The sequence below is a fragment of the Culicoides brevitarsis genome, chromosome 2 (assembly GCF_036172545.1).
Source record: "Culicoides brevitarsis isolate CSIRO-B50_1 chromosome 2, AGI_CSIRO_Cbre_v1, whole genome shotgun sequence".
Lineage (NCBI taxonomy): Eukaryota > Metazoa > Arthropoda > Insecta > Diptera > Ceratopogonidae > Culicoides > Culicoides brevitarsis.
The window spans coordinates 26,519,773-26,538,607 of record NC_087086.1 but is presented as its reverse complement, the minus strand read 5'-3'; positions in this window follow the sequence as shown (position 1 = coordinate 26,538,607).

Genomic DNA, 18,835 nt, shown 5'->3' with positions numbered 1-18,835 from the left:
ATATTAGGGTAAGCACCCCTTGGAAATTTTGAATTTAAAAATTTATGAAGAAGTAAAATGCATAAAAATTGACATTAGTTTAGCAATATATTATCAACTATTCAATAAGTTTAGCAATTTAAAAAAAAATATATTTTAATATTGAAATCAAACTTTTTAGTTTTCTAAAATTTGAGGCAAAAGTTCTAATTACATATATATTGGATAAAAAAAAACCTTAAAATATTGAAATATAAAAAAGTAAAAAGTCTAAAATTTGCGCTGGGTCAGAATTTTTTAAATTAAACCAAAAATTTTAAAATATCAACTGGGTGCGAAATTAAAAAATAAAATAAATCAAAAATCGATAAAAGGTCAAATTATGAATTAGAGCGAAATTTTTAAAAGTGCATTGGGTCAAAATTTATTTTGCATTGGGTGAAAATTTTTCAAATTTGCATTGGGTCAGAAAACTTGAATGAAAAATTGAGACAAAAGTTTAAAAATGTCAACTGGATAAAAGTAAAATCGATCTAAAATTGAAATTATGCGCACTGGGGCAAAAATTTTAACTGAAACTTAGGTCAAAAAATCTAAATTTGCATTAGGTCAGAGAATATCTAAATGTCAACTGAGTACAAATTTTAAATATACATTAGGTCAAAATTCAAATTATGCAAAGGGGCAAAAATTTTAAATGTGCATTGGGCCAAAAAAAAATAATTTTGCATTGGGTCAAAAATTTTCAAATTTTCTTTAGGACAAAAAATTTGAACGAAAAATGGAGACAAAAGTTTAAAAATGTCAACTAAGTATAAATGTGCAAAGTAAAATAGGTCGAAAATCGATCAAAAATTCAATTTATGCACTGGGCATTTTTTTAAATACGATTTTTTTGGTTAACTTTCAAAATTATACTTTAATATTTTTTTAAAAATTTTCTAAAGGGTTCTTTGCCGCAATTTTTCCATCTGGGCATGTACCAGTAAACATGTTTTGGCTGTTGTTGTTGTGTTTAATGAAAAATATTTATCTCTCTATCTCGAATTAGATGACGCAGGAAACGGAGAAGGGGAAAGATAGGTGGGGTGTTGTTGTATGTCTGTCTAATAAAATAATTCTCTATAAGTTATTATCATAAATAAATAGAGACACGCGTGTGTATATACGGCAAACACCAGCAGCAAGATGAAACATTTATTGAAGACGAGGGTTGAAAACATTGTTGCTTTTGATGTCTGTGTTCAACGCACTGCCGCTGCTGTGTTTTGTTATCTCACTAGCAAATCTATTTAACGGCACACTCACTCACACACGAGAATACTAGTTAGTTTTTGATACAACAACAACGGGAGCAGAGAATGTGTCTAATGAGCTGAGATAAATTAATCGGATTATTTATCAATAATTTATTATACAAATTGCGGTCATGGAATTATGTCAGATAAAATTTAATAGGTCTAAGTAATTTTTTTAGTATTTTTTTATTTTTGTTGCGTGTGTGTTTGCGATGAAAATTGAAAAATTCTGTGGAAATATTAAAATTTTTGTGCAAACAATCGGATTTAAAATGAACAATTGCACCTGGACTCCGGAGTTAATTGTGTTTTTTTCAAATGATATCAACTCAGGATTTTTTTTTGGGAACATATGTGAAATCGTTATGAACTTTTAAATCATATTTACAAGTAACAATTGCGGATTTTTAAAGTTAAAGTTAAACTTTGGACCGAATTTTAAAAAAATGAGCAATTTTTTTTCGTTCAAAAACATTTTAATGAAAGTTTTCTACAAAAACTACTAAAATACCAATTTTATCACAATATTTCCACATCATCCCATTTTCATAACAAAAAAAAATGACAAAGAATTTGTTGTTCCACACAAATGAAAAGAAAGAAAGAAAAAAATTACTGGCAATAAAATTATCGCATCAGCAATTTGATATTTTTAAAACCGCACCGAAAGTCACTCGCATGCACACAGAAACACAATGCATCACCTCATCTCTTCAACTGGTGGCATCACATCGCCTGTCTCTCTGCCGCATGGATGGCATCATTTTGTCCATCCATTTGTCTGTTATCTGTTTGTATGCATGAGCAATTTATAATCCAGTTATCATCCTTTCGTTCTATTTTTTTTTTTCTCACAGTCCCGCCGCACTCTGTATCGATTGTGCAATCCTTTGAAAGCACAAGGGAGACTTGTGCTGCGTTTGATTTCCATTCCACTCCCATGCCTTGATCAAAGTTATTCGGATTAAAATTTTGCTATAATCTCTTGTTCTTGCCATTTCTGACATGCAACACACAAACACATCCACGAAAATCATCCACGATGTCGCACAGTGGGCACGAAATGAGTTTTCGGGAATATTCTACTAAAAAATAAATAAATTTGTGGAAATAGTGGTTTTATTGCTTGGTTTGGAATAATTAGAATAGATTTTGATTTTTTTTTTTCATTTTGAAATAAAAATTTATAAAAATAGTAAACCACGTGGTTAAAAAATTAAAGAAATAATTTAAAAAATAATCCAAGTGTTTAAATAAATTTATGGATTTTTAAAATTTTTATTTGTAAGTCTTAAGTTTTTAATCAATCGATTGACTAAGTTGATTAATTTTTAAAAGTGCTCTTGAAAGATTACGATTTGGTCAGTTTTGTAAAAATATGTTGCATTGTTTGCGTACAATTACATAGCGACGATTATAAAATTTGCCATTTATTGAGGAGAAAATTAAATCGCCCACAATTGGTTCTGAATCTGTTTAATTTCGTCTTTATGTCCCTTGTTGATTTTCTCTATTTATCTATTTTTTTGTCAAACGCTCAACAGGCAAGAGCCCTTGGCAGTCACATTTTTTTTTTGGAGTAAAAAAGCCATCGAAAAACGTTCTCCAGCATAAAAAACCCATCTTTTCAAAATACAATAAATCAATAAATTCTCAGAGCTCAGGAGTTCTGCTTCTTTGGCCCAGTTTGGTGATGCAATTTGAGTTACAGTTGACATTAATTAAGTTGACATCATTAGTTAAGACATACAAAGATACAAGAGGATCAAAAATTCACCAGCGATTGGACCAGCCAAATTTAAAAAATTTTTCCCTTACCTGAAAGGCGGTGGGACCCCGCCATCTGCACAGTCGTCTGATGTTTCCAGTTAAGTCGCCATTTTATTAAATCTACTCCTTGAGACTCCGAAACTAAAATTGCCTTCCAAGTCCAGTGAAACTGTCAATGAGAAAAAGTTGATTATTTTGTTCAGGAGCCGCAATGCAATCTACAAATTGAAAAATTTTTCTCGAATTTTGTGCATTTGATGAGTTTCATTCGTTTTTCCAGTTTGGTTTATTGTCAAAATCTTGGAGTTGTAAGAACTCAATCCAAGGTGGTTTTCTTAATTATAATTTTATTGAAGGTAAGTCTCCTACAAATTCTTCGTACAGTACCTAAAGAATATTTGTTTTAAAGGACTTAGCTAGGACGTTCTCCAGTGTCTTTTTCAAAAGGATAAAAAAAAACTTTTTAAATTGATTAAAAATTAAATCAAGTACTTAAAAATTATAAAAAGTAAACCACGTGTTTGAAAAATTTAAGAAACCACGTGGTTCAAAATCTTATCTTTAGGTGTAGAAACCAAAATTTTTGTTAATTTTTGGCCCACCGTGCATCGCCTTGACTCGTCGAAACGAACAAAAACCATAATCCACCATTATTGATGTGGAAAAGTTAACACTTTACGACGCATCTTTGGCTAAATAATCATGTGGGTAGCCACACGTTGCTCGCATCTACCTGAAATGATAAAATTTAATCACCGTAATTAATGGTCGTATAATTATTATAAGTCTCTTTCTCGGTACATATCTCTCGTAAAAGTGTGAAAAACGTTAATGAAAAGTGTATAAAGATGGCTTTGACGATAAGAAAAATTGCAGCTTCTTAATGGCATTTCAAAAGGCATTTACTGCAGCATCACAGCGACGACGACGACGACAAAGTAATGTCCAACTTCATTACATGGCATCATTATGGCTTTCACAGGAGAAATTTTCTCGTTCCTGCCTAACTCAATTTCCTTCTGTTCACCTTATCTCACTTGTCTTATCGCATAAATTAGAATGGTGTGTAAATTGTGAAACGTAATAAAACTTGCAAGAAACAAAAAAAAAATTTCTTCGGTAAAATGCAGGCCGACCATTTTGACGTGCACCAAAGCGAGCGAAGAGAGATTAAAATTATTTTAATGTGCATTTGCTGACTTGGTCAAGTCTTTATCTAGCATCGTCCCTGCAAAAGTACGCCTTGCTAGCTGGAACGGTGTCGGCCATAAAAGCGTATGTGACGCAAGACATCGGACAGATAAATTAATGTTTACGTTTCAATAAATGTTTGTGTGTGTGGCTTGATTCCAATAAAATTGTGTAAGGTAAGGTTAAAATACATTTTGGTCTGCACTAAATTTACGCTGCCTGTGTGCGAGGTTAATGTGCAGCAAGCCAGGAAGAAAGCAAAAGAAAAGGAAATGATGGGTGTGAAAATATCTCTTTCTTTCTTTTTTTGTGCCGCTGCTGTCCTGATTTAATGTTTACGAGCCGATTTCACTGTTTTTGCTGCGTTTCTGTAATATGGTAAAATATAATCTGTTAGTTGGCGTTATAAGAAAAGTTGGCTGGATTGGAAGTTCAAATGTCATTAAAACGTAAATTATGATTTTTTTTTCGATTTTTTTTAAATTCCTATAATTTTTTTTGCCTTAAAAAGAGTTTTTCCTTATTTTTTTTAATAATTTATTGAAAATATTAATATTATTTAATTAAATTTAATTTAAAAATCAATTTTAATTTTTTTCAAAGGTACATATAGTTTTAGATAAATATTTAGTACAATAATATTTTTTAAAATTTAATAAAAAACAAATCTGTTTCATTTTTTTTACTCGATAACTAAATTTTCAATTAACTTTAAAATTATTTTTATTCAAAAGGAAAATATTTTTTTTTTTATTTTCTTTGTGATTTAATTTTTTTCTAAATTTTAATTGTTTTCCATGTACTAATTTCAAAAATTTTTTTAAAATATTTTAGGCATAAAATGAAAATTTTTAATTTTAAGTTTAAGGAAAAATTATTTTTTTTATTTAATTTTAATTTGGTCACGTGACTTAACACTTTTTGTTATTTAAATTTCACTAATAAAAAACAAGGTAAGTTCATTTTTTGGTTCTTGGACTTTTTAAAGGCTTTTCAAGTTTAAAAAATATCAAAAATGTTAAAAATTAGAAAAAATTCAACTTTTTTTTGAATAAAAAATAAATAAAAATTTTTATCAAAAAATCAAAGTTTGAAATTTTTTCTATGAAAATTGAGTAAAATTTCAACAAATTCTGTGAATTTTAATTAAAAAAATAAATATTCTAAAATAAAGAAAAAAATTTATTAAACAAAAAATAAAAATTTTTCTTTTTATGAATTTTACCATTTTTTCATTTCGAATATTTAATTTTTTTTTTCATAATTAGAAAAAAAAAATTTAGAAATAATTTTTAAATAATTAGAAAAAATAATTTTTTAAATGCTTTACAAAACCAATAATTTATATCAAACCTTCACAAAATGAAAACTTTCAAAAATTAAATGTTGATGACCTAGTTTTCCCTCGGTACCGTTATTTTTGTACAATTTCTACATTATTTTTCATATATTATTATCATGAAAAATATCTCTCGCTCTCTCTCTTACTGCACAAACCAAACATGTAAAAATATGTTTATTTCTTGTGTTTCATGCAAATATCCACACAAATATTTAACTAAAAAGCCTTCACCGAGAAAATTTTCTTCCCGGAACTTCTGCGACATTCAATGTTTTTGCAAGATTTTCTCGCAATTTTTCTCTCAAACGAGCAACGACGAAAAAAATTGCTCGAAAAAAAAAAATAAAACGCATGCAATAAAAATTTAGAGACCGAGACAATATAAAACCCATTTGAATTTATTCAAATTTTACAATTTACTGTGTGATAACTTTCTGCTTGCGTTTGCTGTTGTTTGCGATGATTTACATGCCAGCGACGATTCTGGCAGCCAGCAAGAAGAAACAAAACACAAGTAACAGCCTTTTTTGCGTTTTTTGTTGTGAATTTTTGTTTTCCATTTATTTTTATAGATAAAAATCGAAAATGTGTGCAAAAATTCTACGCACCGAGGTCACATCCAGAACAATTGAAAGTTGCTTTTGAACGACTTTAATCTGCGATTCTCATGATTTATGGGATTTTTTGTCGAGTATCGCGGATAAAAAGGGTGTTTGAATAATAATTGAGTCGGAGCGCAACGACAAAACCACTCAACTCGGGTTTAAGTGACACAAAAGAGCAGCTTCGTGATATTTACACAATAATGGCAGTATAAATGTCAACAGTCTTCGTCTTCTTTAATTTCGCATTACACCGAAAATTGATCCGACGAGGACGACGAGGAAGAGCAAAAATAAATAATAATGGACTGATTGTTGATATGCTTCAGGAATGTGAAGTGTGTCACGCATTTACGCACCACTACTTTACGTTGCCGCTGTTGCTCGTTCGCACTGCCGAAAAAAAGTACATTTATCTATTTTTCCCTCCTTTTTTTCCTTTTCTAATAACCACTTTATCCATTTACTCGACGATATTAGATATTTCCAAAGCAACATGCCGTGCCGTGCCTTACACGATGCCGTCGCCGCCATCCAACAATCATTAAATACACGCATCTACTCTTCAATCATCATGTATCTTATCACACGTTTATCGCATTTCACCTTCTTCCTTACATTCTACAAGTCTTTTTTTGACGTATTTTGGGAAATTTTGAAAAATTTGCGGTTTTTGGGGTCGGTAAGTAGTCTGTCAGTCAAAAGAAAGAATTAAAATAAAAAAATTTCATTTAATGTTGGAAAAATTTTTTTTCCAGAAAAAAAATATTATTTAATTCAATAAAATTTTTTATTTTGATTAAATTTAGTTTTTCGTCTTTCTTAAAATTGTTTTAAATTTCTCAAATCAATTTGTTTTTTTAACTTTTTATGAATTTTTCATCAATTTTCTCGATTTTTTTCGATTAACTAATTAAAACTAAATTGATTTGAAAAATTTAAAACAATTTTCAGAATCACGAAAAAGTAAAAAAAATAAAATTTTCATTTAAATTTAAAATTAAACTGAATTAAAATAAAAATAATACTCGGCGAATAATACTCTGCATATTTTAATTAAACTTTAAAAAATGAAAAAATTTAGATTTTTGAAAACTATTTTTTTAATTTGAAATTTTAATTTTAATCTAATTTTTAATAAAATTTCGATTTTTTTTTTTAATTTTTTGAAAATCTCTATATTTCATTTATTTTTTTTTTCAAACGGAAGAAAAACTTTAAAAATTAAAAAAAAAAATCTGAAATGATGTTTGAAATATTTTAATTAAAATCAGCAAAAAAATTAAAAACCATGCTAAAAAAAATTTTTTTTTGAAAATTTAATTTATTTTCAGAATTTTTAATATTTTTGAGAAAAATGCGAAATGCTTTGAACAGAATTTGTAAAAAAAAATTTATCAAAAAAAACCATGTAATTTATTTGAAAAATATCCAGAAATCTATCGATTTAATTTAGTAAATTTGATTCTGAAATTTAACAATAATATCAAAAAAATTAAAAAGAAACTTTAACAAAAAATCAGAAATTTAATTTAAAAAAACAAATAAAAATTTTTAAAATATAAAAAAAATCGAAATTCTTAAAATAAATTAATTTAATAAAAATAAAAATAATTTATAAAAAAAATTGCAGAAATTTAAAAATTGAATTAAAAAACCTCAAAATACGATTTTATTTAATTTAACGACAACTTTTTCAATTTCCCATTTTTTCTGTTGTTATTGCTAAAAGTACGGCACAGTGACATTCACAGGAAAACGGAAGAGTACGAGATATTTAAAAAGCTGCAAAGATTATGCGTGTCAGTCGTGTGTATTTGCGTAAATTTATGCACATATTCCGTAATTTTTGGGTTCCAAAATCAAGTCGCGCGCGCTCTTCGAATGTTGTCAGCATGACATCAATTCACACAATTACATCACTCGCTGCTCTGTGTGACGACGACATTAAAAGGGAAAAAATAAAAACTGAAGATAACGTTTTGCGATAGATAGATAGATGGATGAAGTAAATAGAGAAAAAAAAACACATTTAAGGTAAATGTGCAAAAATAAAGTAGAAAATAAGGGATTTTCAGCGAGTAAGCGTGAGTCAGATATATCTATTTATTATTATTAAGTGGATGTTGTTGTGTAAATTGAACAAAATTAATGATGATGTACGTCAAATATGGATCGTTTGTGACATAATTAGAATCATTTTTCGGTGGCGCAGTGTTGGTTCGGGGGTAGATTGATGCAAGAGGGGAAGATTCTTTGCGGCGGATGGAGGAAAAATGACGCAAAAAGTGGGTGGTAATATGAGATTTTCTTCGTTTTTTTTCCTTCTCTTCTCTTCTTGTCTGAAACTAATTGTCTCGTTTTCTGTTGATAGAAGGAAATTAGATTGAAAGCTCTGTAAATTTATCATAACCAACGAGAAAATAAGACACACACTCAGTCAAACGTGGAAAAAGAGAGGTAGAATCTTATTTTATAAAAGCTTTAGGGATTTCGAGAAAACGAATAAAAAGAAAGATAGACTGTTGCTTGTTAGACAAAGAATGGAAGAAATTGTGGTGAAGAGTGGAACAAATTGACCAATAATGGAATTTTGTATTTTGAAGTGATTTAATTTAAAAAAAATCATTCAAAAAAATAATTTTACAATTTTTTTAACTGCTCATAAAAAATTTAAGCAATTTTACTTTACATTGAAAAAGTGAAAAAAAAATGCAGAGAAAAAAAAAATAAATTTTTCAAAAATTTTATTTTTTTACAAATTTTTAATTTCATGTTTAGAAAGAATTAGAATAAATAATTATAAGAAAATTGAAAAAAAATAATAAAAATAATTTTCGCTAAGCGTTAAAAAAAATAAATTAAAAATAGTCCAAAAAAATATTTGAAAAAATTTGAAAGCTTACGAAATAATTTTTTTTTTTCAAAAGAAAATTCAATAAAATATAAATTAATTTTATATAATTAAATTATTAAGCTTTCGACTATTTTTAATTTATTTTTTTTAAACGCTCAGCGAAAATAAGGGTAATTGTTTTTAATTTTTTTCAATTTTCTTATAATTATTAATTTTGATTTTTTGTACAAAATCATGAGATTAAAAATTCGTAAAATAATAAAATTTTTGAAAAATTAAATTTTATTTTTCTCTGCATTTTTTTCGCTTTTTTAAAGTAAAATTGCTTGAATTTATTAAAGAAATCATTTTTATAATTTTTTTTAATGCTCTAAAATTCTTCAGTTTTAATTATTTTAAAAATTGTTCCCGAAAAATTAAAAAAAAAATTGAACTTAAAAATCTTTGAAAAAAATTATTAATATTTTCAATAAAATTCTGACCCACTCTAATTCCTATCCACATGATGTTCCAAAATCCTTTATAAAACACACATAAAATACTGCACTATTTAAGAGATATCATTTCTGAAAGATTCCACTAGTCATGTGCATTTCCACTATCTTTCCTCGAAACACGACGCAGTGCCGCACTTTACCAACTAGCCACGTAACTTTCCTTTTTCTCACCTAAAAGTGCTGAAAATCCGTCTCTGGCATGACATGGCGTCGGCGGCATCAGCAGCAACACAACTTCCTTTGAGTGGGTACAACGAGAATAGTTTTCGCAAAAAGGATGAAAGACAATCTATGTCTATATGTCTAAGTAGGTGCACGTTCAAAATATTTTTCAACATGTGCGAAGGAAAAAAAGGAACGTTTTCGGATATTGTTAAAATGGATAAAAGTTATTTTATATCTCATTTTAGAAAGAACATGAATCCTCGTTTTGCGTTACGGAGGACTACTTTGGAGGGGTTTCTCAATAATTGTGTGGCAAATTTACGGAACAAGATTTTCATTGAATTGCCTAAAAGTATGCAATCAACACTTTATCCGTAAATTTATCCAAAAATGTGATTCAAATTCGATTCTTTTACGGATATTTGACTCACTGCCTACGAAATCACATTTAGCAAATTTTTTTCTGCGTAAAAACATTTCTCTTGTGTGCCTTAACGGGAACCGTTGTTATATTTTTTAGGCTCCTTTGAAAATGATGCCATCATGATTTTTTTTTCTTTTTTCCTCGTGGCCGCTACTTGGCCTCAAAAGGTGAATGAATCGTCTGTATATAAATTTTAACAAGCGAAAAAAAAATGGAGAAAAGGAAGCAAACAAATAATAAATAGCTAAAAAGCTATGCAGCAGAATTCCGGTGTGATGATGGTGGTACTGTTGCTCGCTATTTTCGGTTCGTTCGTCGTTTGAAGACAGAGAGAGATATATGAAATATATGAACTGGCATTAACGCAACAGATTGCTTTGGGATTTGGGCTTCTATTGTTGTGTCTTGCCTGCCTGCCTGGCTGCCACGTTGCTTATGTAATAATGGCACGAGAACGGGTCTGTGCGAGTTTTAATATAAACGACTGGAGTGGTTAAGGTTAAAAGCTTGCATTTTCCCTTTGGTCATCAATATTTGCTTTTGTGTGCGTGTATGTCGGTTACCGCTGTTTTGTGTCTGTGCGGAAGCACCAAACGTTATATGGTGATTAAAGTCTCGTTAAGGGTTTTCTTATATTTACTTTTTTTTCGTCTTCTTCCGTTACTTTTTTTTTCTTCTCTCGCCTCGTGGCGTCGCACAGTGGGCCTAAATTTAGAATTCTTATTTAATTGATTCTTTTTCTCAGGGTGAGGCTTGAATCTATTGGTTGTATTTGGATCTTCATGCTTCATGTTTAAGCTCTTAAAGCCCTGAAGATTCAAAAATAAGCTTATCTGGGTAATGTATTCGGGCCATTTTCACTTGGATTTCGATAAGACTTCTTAATCGTCTTTCATCAAATTCACAGATAGGTATCTTCTTTAAGGTAACGTAACATTTCACATACTCCTAAATTTGGTCTTTGGCGATCTACAAATCACTTGACAACTCAATCGTAGCACTGATATTATTAAACTCATTCACTCCCTTGTTATAAAACGAGTTTTGGCTATTTGTAGTTCTGATTTCTAAGGACATATTGGTGGTTCCTTTCAACGAATTTATTTCTTATGACGCTCGAAAAAATGTTGGAGCTCAGTATGTCATGAGTGAAGGTTACACAATTTATTCTGAAGCGGTCCTCAATAGTTGTCATGTTCAGAAGATTCAAACGGTGTACATATGGGGGCAATTTGAATGGGTCCTGCCACCCAAGATCACGAAAGCAGAACAACAAAACTGCTTTTGAATGGATTTGAAACGATACAAGTCACATTTAAAGTGTGAGAAAGATTTTATAGAAGAAATGATTTGACATTTGAGTTGAAGTTACGAAGCTTTGTCTTTAAACTTAGTTGGGTGAATCTCCTTGTTGGTTTCAATTGTGCTAAAGATCCTTGTGTCTTTGTTCCTGACTCAGAAATCAGCTTTATCTGGCAACCCAGGTATGTATAGTAATCCTTGAATCTATTAAATAATTTTTAAACAAAAATTCATCAAAAAATCAGAAAAAATTTTTATTTCAAATTATTTAGAGTCATTTATTGACTTACCTTAAAATTCTAAAAGGTTTTTTGAAAAAAAAAATATTTATCCTTGGTTTAGCTTGGTTTATTAGAATAAACTTTCATCCACTGTGCTTCGTTTTCTCTTATCATCTGCAAGTAAATGCAAAAAGAAGGGTAAAAGACATTAATCTCGCAAATGCCATGAAATAGTCAATTAAAAGTAATTATCTCACTTTATCAAGTGTCAAATGATGTATAATAATGCGCCTCCGAACAAATGCTCCTAATGACATTCACATGGATGCCACTTTTAATATTATTTCACACGACACACACAATTTTTCCATTACGGTTAAGTAAGGCAAGCAACGGAGAGAGAGAGCAGAAGAAAAAAAATCTTTCTAAAGACTCTTGCTCATTTGCATAATCTTTAAGAAAACATTCAAATGAGATGTAATTAATTAGGTAAAAAGTGGTGCACAGCAGGCGGAAAATATGTTTTTGAGCTATTTATTTTAGCAGCGCGTATACTCCCCTTGTCCCATTTTGTATATCACACTCGCACACAAAACTTGTTGTTTTTTTTCCTTTTCTCTCCTTTCTTGTGCCGCGATGCCATTTAACGACTCTTGTTAAATTAAAAAGGTTTTTACCTTGTACTTGATGCTGCCATCCATGCCGATGCACGAGGAAAAATGCTTCCATAATGTAATGAAATTATCTACACGACAACTACAAACGACAAAAACGTAGCGAATATCTTAATCATCATGAGGATTTCACGCGCGCCGAAAAAAAACACATAGCACGAGGGACTTGAACAAACAAGTACAAATGCCAAGTGAAGTAACGAAAAAGAAAAAAAACGAAGTGAAGGAGATTCGCAGCAAGATTTATTGCATCATTTGGTAGGAATTTGGATTTACACAAATAAAGGAAGACATCAACAGACACTTTTCAAACCATAACTCATAAATTTCATGCGACTGACCAGTGCAATGCGCCAAAAAAGGGGTCCAGAATGGCGTAAAAAAAGGATTATCTCTGTGAATAAAAACGCTTTTTATATTTCCTTCATCATTTTCTTTCTTTCACATGTCTTTTCGTGCGTGTGTACAAAGCGGGGAGAGGAGATCAAGAGCACGATTCAATTCATAAAAAATGATAAAAATAATAAGGAGCATACGGAAGATGATAAAAAAATAAACATCAGAAAGTCTACTGAACCGTGGAACATTTATCAAAGGACAATTTAAAATATTAAAAAATGCACGTATTATAGCCCCAAAGCATTTTTGTTCCTCTACTAGGAAGAAAAAAAGAAAGGTAGAACAAGTGTGTGTTCAAGAAGATGTGAGACGAGAAAAAAAACGTAAAGAGAGCAATAAAAGAATTGCACTCAATTTAAAAGTAATATTCGAAATTGTTCGATTAATTTTTCCCTTTTTGTAGATAACTGACTAAATAAATGGATGTTTGTGCATTTTTTCATACAGTTTAGTGAACAACAGGGAAAAAAACATTTTCATTATTCTTTGAGCTCAGTTTCAGTCCCTTTTAAAAGGATTTTCCATGAAATAAAAAGTGTAGAGTGAGAAATTGTTTGTAACAAGTTTCGAAACGTTTTTGAAGTGGCCTTTTTGTTGAGCATGTTATTGATGAAAAAGCTGCAGGTAAGTGTACAAAGGAAGAACAGTGATATTAATATTTTTATTTATTTTTTTTTCAGGATAACTTTCAGAGACGAGACAATAATCGTTCAAAGACTCGGATATTTTGTGGAAAAGAGGCTTTTTGATAGTATTTTTAATAAGTTGCGAGCGAAAGTCGTTTGAAAAAATATTTAACAAATATATTTTTAAAAAGATTGTGAAGTTTGCACAAGTTAACGACTGTCCCAAAATATTTAATACTAGGTCTGTATTTAATTTGTGGTAATTTGTAGTAAACTTGTAATGAAAGTCAACCATGACAATGACTATGAAAAAAATAATCAATTCCAACAATAGACTCATGGGTTAAATACTGATTCAGCGAAAAGTAAATTACCAAAAACAGTCAACTTGAGTAGAACAAAGTAAACAAATGAGAAAGATGTTACCAAATTCACTTTCAACCTTTAATTTACAAATAATCAAAGAATACTGGTTTATACCTGTCAAGAAGATGTTTATAAAATAATTCGGAAATACGAGCAATTCACGCATCTGACATCGAATTAACTCTGAAAACGACCATGGCATCACGAGTTTTAAGGGACTGAAAGCAAGATTTCTGGAATGGAAATGGCCGTATCTATATCTTGTCGTCAAAACCAAAATTTTATGATCAACTTAAAAATAGAAGCCATATTATTACGCTGTAAACCGAACGTTTTGCTTTACATGCTCAATTGCAGAATGGCACTGTCAAAACCTTATTGATTCTGTGATTAACAAAATTTGATATAAGAGTTTTTTATATTTGCATTATATGCAACAATGACTCGACGAAAGTAGTATTTGTTGTGAATTATTAGTCCTGATGCTACTTCTGACTTACCAAAAGATTTTGACTTTGAAACGGCTTGTCTATAATATTTTTACAATCTGTCTCAATATTCTTACGATATTTTTACTAACTTTTTTTTAACTGACGTTTTAACATGTACAATTTAAATCGAAAATACAATGTAAATACTGTTTCTCGAAAGATAAATCTTTTTCACAAAAAATTTATTTTGACTTTCATAAATTTTATTTGTCTCTTAAAGCAAAGAGTTTTCTGGTGCAAACTTTTCAATCGCAATCGCATACAATAAGCTCACAATTCATTTAATCTCATTTTTGGCCCTTAGTTGATCGTTTCGATAACCTTTGGCATCACCTGCCCTGACATTCCATAATCCACAAATGAGGATTGATACATTTTGCCTGACACTCAATTCATCCATCCATGTTTCTGACTGATATTTCAATATATCTATCATAATAAAACCACACATGGATTGAAATAAAAGCAAATTGATGTAATCCATTCTTGGTTCAATTTAAAACAATAATCCCTTTTCTTCTTTCCCATGCATGAATGACGTACGCCAAAACACATCACATTTATTGAATCTCTGCCATGTTTTTCTGTCATGATCTGTATATATTTGTATATTTAAAATAACTAAAATAATAATATGCGTTAGAGAGTTTTCACAAACACTAATCTTATAGCTCATCTTTTTTCTCTCTGTGTGTGTTTCATGTGTCAAGAGTTTTTGGAAGGATAATGTGAAATGAACAAGAAGTGAGTGGGTAAGAGATACAGGAAGCCATAGAATAGACGATTAAAATAAATGTAGTTGAAGGAAAGTGTAGTCATTCACATTAATTTCCTTTTTGTCTCTTCTTCTCGGTACCGAACCAGAGGATCATGCATTGGCTACATTTCCGAAAAATCTTCTTCTTCTTCTGCGAGGAGTTTAGTCATATTATGATTATTATATAGATTATGAGTGAGTGAGAGAATTAAGGACAACAACAAGCAAAATCGTAGCACGTCGCACACGTAACAAATGTGAATGACTAACAACTAAATAACAAAAGATATATATCTTGTGCTTAATGTACCTCGTGTCGTCTATTCTTTCGCTTCCTTGCCTTGTAGTAGTTTATAAAACGCACAACGTTATGATGGCTTAGAGAGAAAACTTTTTCCGACACACAGTCAAAAGTCGGCAGGAAGAAAACTATCGTATACGTTAGAAAAGCATGGAAGCAGGGGAAAACCTTCAACGATATTAATAATATAAATTTTAAATATTATCTCGGATTAAGTAAGGCAATTAATGTAAGTAGTTGTGATAAATGAAGTTATTTAACTGATAAAATGTTAACCTGTTCTCGATTCGACCTTTCTAAGCTTGACTGATTGTGGAAGTGAACTCAAGTCAAGTCAAGTCACTCATCCAAAAATGTTTCAATTCAGCCGCTAGCAATTAATGCCGCTTAATATGATTTAATGCACGTTAATGATAAACAAAACAAACAAACGAGTCGTTAAAAACTGTCTCAAGTACAAAACCCGTACGAAAATCCATTCATGCAATACCAACCACAACTACAACAGGTTTGTAAACTCCGGCAAAAATACTCCGTTGAGTGATTAAATACATTTATGATACTATTTAATAATATTAAAGTATATTGTTGTATGTAACGAAAGTGAGAGGCAAGAAAAAAAAACATTTTCAGCAACTAGTAGCGTTGCGCTGCATATGGCTCAGATGCAAAATAACCGTCAAAGAGAAAAGACGTAAAGTTATTATTTTTCGGTGCTGACTTTGTACATTCATACATATACGTCAATACTCGTCACATGTTGCTAACTACTCGAAACTACAAGAAAAATTAAAAGTTAATCAGTTACAAAAGTGATTTCGATCGGATCGGATTAGATTATTAACGTGTGTGTTACAGATATTGAAATATTGAAAGTAAATTGAAAAATATTAATAAAAATTTGTAAATATTAACAAAAATAATAGTAATAATAAAAATTGAAAGGAAAAGTTTTTTTTAAAGTGAAACAAATTTGAGATAAATCAACAAAAAAGTTATATTTTAAAAAAATTAAAATCGTTAAAATTTGTAATCAGATAAAGTTTTAGTGCAAAACTATAAAATATAAAATTATTTTGATAACATTTTGGATTTATTACAAAATAATAATAAAAGGTAAAAAATAAAACATTTTAAACTAGTTCAATAAATATAAAATAATTTTTAGTATTTCTAAAATTGGTCCGTAAATCACCAACTTTTGACATTAGCAAACCACATTCACCTCACACCTCCGTCAAAAATTAAAATAAATATCGCACTAACGGTAATCATTGCATGTCTTTCCTTTTTGACCTCCTGACTGTTTCAATATCATACGTCCAGTAGTATATGATATGTATATGCAAAAATTCAATTTTCGTACACTAATTTATTTTTTTTACATGCAAAAAGTTTTTTGCACATGTCCCGAAAAAAATACTTTCTCTTTCTCAGCAAAAGTAAAAATAAATATTGTGGTGTGTCTCTGTCTCGAAATCTGTCGAATCAAAGAACAAAAAAAAAGTTAATTATTATATATTACGAAATTTCTTTAAAACTCGTTTATTTAAAGTAACTGTAATTTTTTTTCGGCGGAGACAATGCACTATATTGATGGAATATATTTTTTTTTACTTTTTTTTTCGATTTTTTACTGATAATGCGGGTCCATTATTGGATTATTTTCGAAGATAAGAAATTTATTTTTATATTAAATTAAATTTTTACAAGCCAATTATATATTTTTGGGCCTTTTGTTAAAAATCAGACAAAATCGATAAGGAAGTCCATTAAAGTTACAAGTTTAATAAACTTTAAATTTACTTGAAAAACTTCATATTCAAAGTAAATTTAGGAAAACATCCGTTTTCCAAACTTCAGTCAATCGAAAACCTCAGAAATGTGTTAATGAAAACTTTTGTTCTTGTGTACCAAAAATAAGTTTGGAGAAAGTTTCTTGTATCTAGTAAAAAATATATTTCTGATAAAAAATGAGGATGAGACAAATTGAAAAACAAAAATCAATCGGAAATTCAAATTCATGCAAATTTACTCATAAAAGTGGTTGTTAAGTCAATTTTCTTGAAAAAAAACTTTGTCGTCAAAAATAGTTGCAAAAATTTTAACTTTGTAGACTTTTAATCAGCTTCACTTTCATTTTCAATTTAAATCAAGTCAATTTCAGAACTCCATTTGACAACAGAAAAAAAAACTCGTTCATGTCACCATATAATTACAATATTACAAACTTTTAACTTATCATTAAGAATCAAGTAATTTACATAAGTGAAGTAAGTGTCTAGCTTGCAATGTTGTTAAAAGAGCTTAAAACTGCGGATAATATTCTAATTTTTATTCAACGTTATCTCATGCATCAAACATTGGCAGTTTATAGCAAATTATTTTCTTTTTAGTGCACTTTATTGATTTTTAAACGAGTTTTCCTTGTTATTTTTACCAATATAAATAAATATTGAGTTGCCATAAAAGTAAGTGCAATATTATTTAATAAAGTATTAAAGAAACTTTTATTTTTTATTAATTTATTGTCATATGAATTTAAACCGAAAAATAATTTGAAATTAAAAATTTGTTTTAAAAATTAAAAAACTTCAAAAGAAAAATTAGAAAAAAAAATTAGAAATTTGAAAAAAAAACAAAAAATGTTTTCTTTGTTGTTAGACCATTTTGTGAACTTAGACTCATAATGTCTCAATTGTGAAACTTTAGAGAGAAATCCTTAATGAAAACAACTTACGGACATGATACGACATCATATCGCATTGTAAACATGGAAATTTACACAAAACTAGTAATTCCTCTATAAAATAACAAATAAAAGTATTTTCTATAAAGAAAACGCGTTCACTTTCTACCGCCTTGTCTGTTCAGTTTATTGCCATACAAGCATGTGGAGTAATGCGATGTTATATCATTTCATTGATGTATATCAAGTAAACAACGAACATCGTACACGAACTATTATATTATGATTATAAAGTGTATTATCAGCCACTAAATAACAACTTAGTACATTTATTATTACGGTAACAAGACATGCTTTATTATTTTAATATTTTATCATCATTATTTATCTACCTCACTGAACACATTTCTCTACCTTTTGTATTTTCCAGAAGCCAGAGTCTAAACTAGTGCTCTCTTCCCAATCAATCATCTCCAAACTGCCAAATTGTTGTAATCAATGTATCATTAAAGCACCATCAATGAAATGAAACGCACAATAAGCATAACAACAGCGCTGCTGTTGATTGTCTCAATTAATGGATTAGCCGAAACAGTTGATGTGGGTAAGTAATCCTATCGCAAGACGGTAATTCACGTCGGAAGTCGCGCGATTAAGCATCTTCACATGAGAAGCAACGTGTGTTTGTGTGAAAGTATTTTATTGTTATTGTTTGTGTAGATCAAATTTGGGATGGTAAAGCGTCGTATTTTGAAATTTCTTGAAGAGTCACGTCAACTAAAGAGTTGAGATGGAATGAAATTAGTCATAAAAGTTACATGAAGATGAACCTTTTGAGTGACTTTTAAAAAAAAGAAGAGTTAGTTCATAATTGTAGTTGTACT